This window comes from Podarcis pityusensis, assembly GCF_964106645.2.
Source record: "Podarcis pityusensis genome assembly, chromosome: 8".
NCBI lineage: Eukaryota > Metazoa > Chordata > Lepidosauria > Squamata > Lacertidae > Podarcis > Podarcis pityusensis.
In genome coordinates this window covers 87827521-87833846 of record NC_138033.1, presented here as the reverse complement: position 1 = coordinate 87833846, position 6326 = coordinate 87827521, and the positions used below count along the sequence as shown (strand labels likewise).

At 53.3% G+C, this 6326-nt stretch overlaps 1 protein-coding gene across 2 annotated transcripts in view; it reads left to right on the top strand.

Moving 5' to 3' along the window:
* Positions 1 to 2974: 2974 nt before the first annotated feature.
* The window catches only part of SEMA4C (semaphorin 4C), a 62474-nt gene continuing 59122 nt past the window's right edge, over positions 2975 to 6326 (top strand). Inside the window, exon 1 of one of the 2 annotated variants that reach the window (XM_081018160.1) lies at positions 2975 to 3102. The gene's annotated coding sequence lies outside the window, so the exon portion shown is untranslated. Of the gene's footprint in view, positions 3103 to 3379; positions 3675 to 6326 lie in introns of those variants that run through there. The other variant, XM_081018159.1, reaches the window with a different exon arrangement.

The window sequence follows — 6326 nt, the reverse complement described above, 5'->3', positions numbered from 1 at the left end:
CTTGTATGCTGATTCCAATGCGGTTTCCAATAAAGGGATAAAACAGAATCAGCGAGAAACACAACCTGGTGCCCTCCAGGTGGTTGGGCTACAGCTTCCATCAGCTCCCCCCAGTGTGGCTCTAGGATGCTGTGGCTGATGGAAATGCAGCCATGCAAGCTGGTGCTGTTGGGAGTTGAGAGTCCAATAGATTTAGAAAGTACTAGGCTGGGGAGTCTGCCATAGGGCCACAATGTGTTCAATGAAGCCATAAAAGATAAGGGCACCCAGACAAAACAAATAGGCCTGTGCCAGAGATGGGCAGGAATCAACCTTCCCTTCCCAACTGCTTTCTCTAGGAAGGTCCCCCCACTACCCCCAAAAAAACAACAACAATTGTGCTTCAGGAAGAAGCCATCTATTGGCGCCCTAGCATCACTGGTGGAAAATCCTTTCAGGTGCTCTGTTGGTGACAGGTAGGCTGTGTGCAAAGCTGAAGTTGGTTCAGCCCACCCGTCCTGCAGATCACCAGCAGGACCTCCCAGCTTCAGGTGTTTGCTTGTTAATTGCAATCATCTATTAGGATTGTCTATATGCTGCTCTTTATGCCTGAGTTCAGAATATTTGTGGGGGTATCAATAAGCTACAACAGGTGGCTTGTGAGATGATTCCTAGAAGTCTTTTCTGCTTGGCTGTGCCTCTTCGGTGGCCTAACCTCAATCTGGTGCTGCCAGGTTTTTGGACTACAATCCCCATCGCTGTTGACAATTGACCATGCTGGCAAGGGATTGATGGGAGTTGTAGTCCAAAAACCATATGGAAGGCACCAGGTTGGAAAGGACTGATCCAGAGACAGTGGATCATATCCAACTAACTTTTACTAACCTAACTGTATATTAATTTCAATGGGTCTACTCTGTGTAGGATAAAACCAATTCATGTTAGAGAGCAGATGAACGAGGGACTGCTGTTTGTGGTGCGTATAGTCACCCCATTTTTTGCCTCTAGTCATAATCATAGAATTATAATCATAGAATTGTAGAGTTGGACGGGACCCAGAGGATCATCTAGTCTAACCCCCTGCATTGCAGGAATATGCAGCTGTCCCATACAGGGATTGAAGCTCCAACCTTGGCATGATCAGCACCATGCTCTGAAAAACCTGCAAGACCTTTTTGGTCAGATGTGACACTGGGACAAAAGATATGTGTGCACATCAGGACAAGTAAAACCTCTCACAAACCCCTTTTGATGGAACAATCTCCCCTCTCCTCATCCCAACTTGGCTTGTTGGGGGGGTGGATTCTCCTTACCCTGTCAGAGCCAATTAGGGGGCAAGGGTACCATGGCACTAGCAGGACTCATTACAGTATTCATTTGGCTCCAGCTCACTGCCCGCATCCAGTACCATTCATTCTCAGTGCCAAGAAACCAAATTCAAAAGTTACCTGTGCTCAATTCAAAAGTTACTAGGACAAGGACCTTGCTTAAGCCAACTCTCTTGCCATGCCCTCTCCCACTTGCAATCTGGGGATATTTATACAGACCTACTTTACAGAGTTGTTATAGGATTACCAAAGAACTTTGAATAATTTAAAGTGCATTGTTATTGTTGTCTTTATATTGCCTAAGAGAGCAGCCTCTGAGCCACATGAAATCCTGACTGGCCTTCAGGAGGGATAGAACAGTGATGGAGAAGAGGGGTCTTGGCCCCGGGAGCCCAGCAGTGATCGGGAAACTGAGACAAAGGCTGCAGTTTCACCAGCAAAGGAGCTGGCTGTGAGCCTGATGCTTGTGATCAGCAGGTGATTGAGGAGGTTCCCCCCTTATCAGATCCCACAGCACCAAAGCTCATAGAGCCAGAGTCAGGAGGAATCTCATGGGCGCCTTCCTTCAAGCCAAGTACCCAAGGCCAACTGTGGAACTCAATCCCACTGGAGGCAGCAACAGCCACCAACTTGGATGGCTCCAAAAGAGGATGAGACAAATTCATGGAGGAGAGGGCTAGCAATGGCTCCTAGTCACAATGGCCATGTTCTGTCTCCACAGTTAGAGGCAGCGGTGCTTCTGAACACCAGTTGCTGGAAACCACAGGAGGGGAGAGGGCTCTTGGGCTTGGGTCTTGCTTGCTGGCTTCTCATGGGCATGTGGTTGGCCACTGCAAAAACAGGATGCTGGACTAGATGGGCTCTTCTGGTGTTTTTAAGTACCTACATCACCCGTCTTAAATCCCTGTTTCAAATTGCACTTGCATCAGTCATCTGAGTGGGCATGGATGTCTTCATCTGGCTCACCTGTTCAATTGGATCAAAGCTTGAGGGGGCTGGGGGGGGGGGACACACATCAAAGCACATTATTTCTTGAGAAACTCCCAGATAGATGTGAATTGTGGCTTACGTTCTTGTGTCCACGTGGCTTCACAAACTAAACCACCGGATGCAGAACAAATGGGCGTGTGAACACAGCCCAGGAGGCAGAGGCTGGAAAGACCTCAACCAACCCCAGTTGGTTGGAGGCAAAACTGCGTGCTCAGTTCTTTGGGGTGATGTGACCACTGGCCTGATCTTCTTTGCTGGGTTGCGGAGAAGGCAATGTCATTGTGATGGGAAGGCAAGTGGGGTGGTACTCCCTCCTCCTCCCAAATTACTTTTTTACTATGCTTTATTATTGTTTATATATTGCACATTTGTGAAGGTTGTGTATGCTTCCTATATCCAGTGTGTGTTTTTCTTTAAAAAATGTTTAGGGGTACTCTCATTTTGACTCAAGAAAACCACCCATTTCAAATGGGGGAGCCATTTCACACGTGCACCCCTTAAACGGGCTTGTGGCCTTAATCCTGTATCTGAAACCCGCTCCTGCTGGAAGGAAACTCAGCCAGTAAAACGAATTCGCGGGGAAGGGAAGGAAACTCCTCCCCGCCGTGTAGGGAATAGGAAGGTAACATCCAGAAAGAATCTCTGCCCGGCAGAGGGCAGCGCTCAACAGGCGCGAATACGCTTGAATAATCCGTGTGAATCCTTCCCCGGCGCCTGGACGCGGAGCAGAATAGGCTCGGCTTTGTTTCGCGGCGAGCGAGCGAGCGAGCGCGGAATGGTGGCTCCGTGAGTTGTAAGCACCCAGGTAGACACGTGCAGCTGCGAAATCCAGAGTGCCGGGCCGGGGGGCTGCGGGGCTGGAGGGGGAAGATGCCCGAGGGCCTCCCCAGGGCGCCTTCCTGGCCGCGGAGGGGGCGCGCTCCAGGGAGCCTGGCGCCTGGGGAGGGCGGCGGCCGAGCGACCCCGTCCCGCGGGAGCGAGGAGGCGAGGGGTGGGGGGGAGAGCGCGCGCCCTCGCCGCCCCCCGCCCCCCGCTCCCGACTCGCGGCTCCCGCCCCGGCCCTGACGTCAAGGAAGGAGGAGAGCGAAAGCAAAAGGGAGCGAAGGAAGGCGGGAGCGAGCGAGCGAGCGAGCGAGGGAGCCAGGAAAACACTCCCGCGCCAGCCGAGCAGGGGCAGCAGCCGCCGAGCGGGAGGAGCAGCCGCCGGAGCAGCGCCGGCTTAGGAGCGGCCGGAGGGTCGCCCGAAGTTCTGGGGTGGCGTCCCCTCGGCGCGGGGTGCGGGAGAAGCCGGGGCGCCGACTGGGGACCTACGCCTTTCCCATCTGGCGGAGCCGAGGAGGCGCAAGAGGACGGCGCGCGGGGCTGGCTGCCGGAGAGGTGAGCGCCGAGGCGCCCCAGGAACCCGCGGGTCTTCCCCGCCTTGGCGCGCTTGGCTCCTCTCGGGCCGCCGCCGCTATTGTCTGGCCGCCGGGTCTGCCTCTGTTTACCTTGCCGGGCGGGGTCCGGGGAAGGGGTCGCTCGAGGGGCGGACGCTGCGCGCAGGCGAGAGAAAGGAAGCAGAAAAGAAAGCGCCCCCATCTCTCCTCCCCGGGGCCCAAACGGCGTGTTGCGTGGCGGCGGCGGAGGGGGGGGGTCTGCCTGGCGAACGCCCAGCCCGGCCAACAGAGAGTTTCCTTGGGGAGACCCCTTTGCCTACAATGCCGTGTGCACGCGCGGGGCCCCCCTCGCCTTCTCCTTCGCCGGCGCTTCAGATCCTCCCATCCTCTGATTTCCCCACCATAACATCAACATTGCAGAGAAGCGCTTCTGGCGTGAAATTAATTTATTTGTCTGGGCGGGGGGGGGGGTGGAGGAGAGAAAGACGATTCCCTTTTGGAAACGGGCTCAGAGTGTGACGATATACCCCCCGCCCGTCCTTCCGTTGGTTTCTCCTGGGATCCAGTAGATCGCGCATTGGCCAAGGATGGGCTTGGCCAGCGCCTTTCTCTCCGGAGAGGGTTGGGGGTGTTGCTATGTGTGTGGGGGGGGGAGAGAGAGAGAGAGAGAGAGAGAGATATGATTTGCCTATTTGTTGCTGGCCCCCCATATTTTTTTGCAAACGACCAAGTGTTATCTGGAACGTGGGCACGATCCTGTTGCACGTTCATTGAGTAAGTCCCGCTGGCTGCAACAGTTCCCAGGGAAATATGCGCTGGATCGCTCTTCTCAAGAGCTTTTGCGGAGCACCTCTGCCCCACCTCAATTTCTCACAAGGGCTTCGTTTTCCCTTCTTCTTTCTCGTGCTAACGCAGGTTTAAAATGTTGTTTTAGGCTTGCTTCCCTCTTGTGGGCCTGTTTTCTTTTTAAGCCAAAGAAAAAAACAGCTGTGGAAAGTTTTCTGTTCGCCTCTCGCCTTCCTTCGCAACTCCCCCCCCCCCCCCCGCGCGCGCTGGGGCGTGTGCCTGTGTTTGCTCCGGATCAAGTTTCTTCTGGTGACTTTTGGAGGAGCGCGTTACGAGATCTCTCCCCGCCCCCGCCGGGCCCTGCCCGGGGCATTCCCGCCCCCACCCCTCCCCTCTGCATCATTTGGTAGCCCGACCCTCCTGCCTGCATAGTTGCTGTTGTTGAGTCCTGTCCGCCTCTTCGTGACCCCCTGGACCAGAGCACGCCAGGCACTCCTGTCTTCCACTGCCTGCCTGCAGAGTTACTTAGAGGCAAGTTCCCCGGCCTTCCAAGCGAGGCATGCGCTCATCCTCTGCTCTCTTAGGCTCGCAGCCCGATCCCACTGGTGTTTCCCTGGGAGCAAATCCTGTTAAGTTCAGTGGGGCTTGCCTCCAGGTAAGGGGAAGCCTTGACTCTTGGGTAGGATTGCAGCATTCGCGCTGCCTTGGCAGTCTTCCCCCAGGTGTGTGGAGGGGGGAGAGTTGTCCCTAAGCCAGCTGCTCTGGCTTCTTGCTTCGGGCCCAAGAGCTGCCCGGCCCAGGCAGAAAATCGTGAAAATTATTCTAGCAGATATTTGGCTAGTGATAGCACTACTCAACCTTTCCTATTCCTTTCCTTCACCACTAATATATATCTCACAATCTTAATCTAATATTTATTCCACCTGCTGCAGTTTTTGGGTCTGTTGCCCTCCCCCACTGACAGGCTCTTCCCAAAAAAGGAAAGAGGAAAAAAGGAAAAGGAAAAAGAAGAAGAAATACTGATGTCTCTCTTGTCAGCAAACATTTGAACCCTGCATGTCTGGGGCGGCCTCCCCACTTTTCAAACAGAGCAACACAAAAAAGTCCCTTCTGTGTATGTGTACACAACACCATCTGGGCTGCTTTTCTTTTCAGCCTCTATAGTCTCTTTCCCCTCCTGCTTTTAATGTTCTTTTCTCTCTCCTCCCTCTTTTTTCTCTTAAGTAATTTGAAAAACGCAAATAGATCCCTGGGGCTTGTTCACATCAGTACAAAGCATGGGAGGCAACAGCCGTTCAATGTAGCTTTTTATTTTAAATAAACTCTCCAGTTCAAAACTGGCCAGATAGCCCCAGTCTCCCTTGCCGTTTCTCCACACCCACACATCCCATAGCCACACAGAATAGGGTTGCCAGCTGACCAGGAAAAGCGAACAAAAAGCCCCTTGCTAGGCTTGCTGTTGTGGCCTTAATAATAGCCTGATCTGCAGAAGCAGCAGGGAATGCTTTTCTGGGCATGGGGGTAAGTGTGATGGCCAGCTGCCAGTGAAGGTGCAGAACAGCTGCTTTAGCAGGGCATAGGACCGCTGGACAGTTGGGAAGTAAGCAACTCTGCATGCCATAGAATCACAGAGGTATGGAGTGTGGTGATGTATTTGATGGAAACACTTGATGTGGATTCCTTGCTCTGTAAAATGTGCTTTCAACACAAGCAGAGAAAGATCCCCCTTCTCAATGCCTCATTAAGCCAGATATAATTTGCTCTGTGTGTGTCACCCTTTGAAATTGTTGGTAGGTTCACGGTTGAGAAAAAGGAAAGACTTATTTCCATGTGAAGTTATGAGCTTATGGAATTCACTGCCACAAGA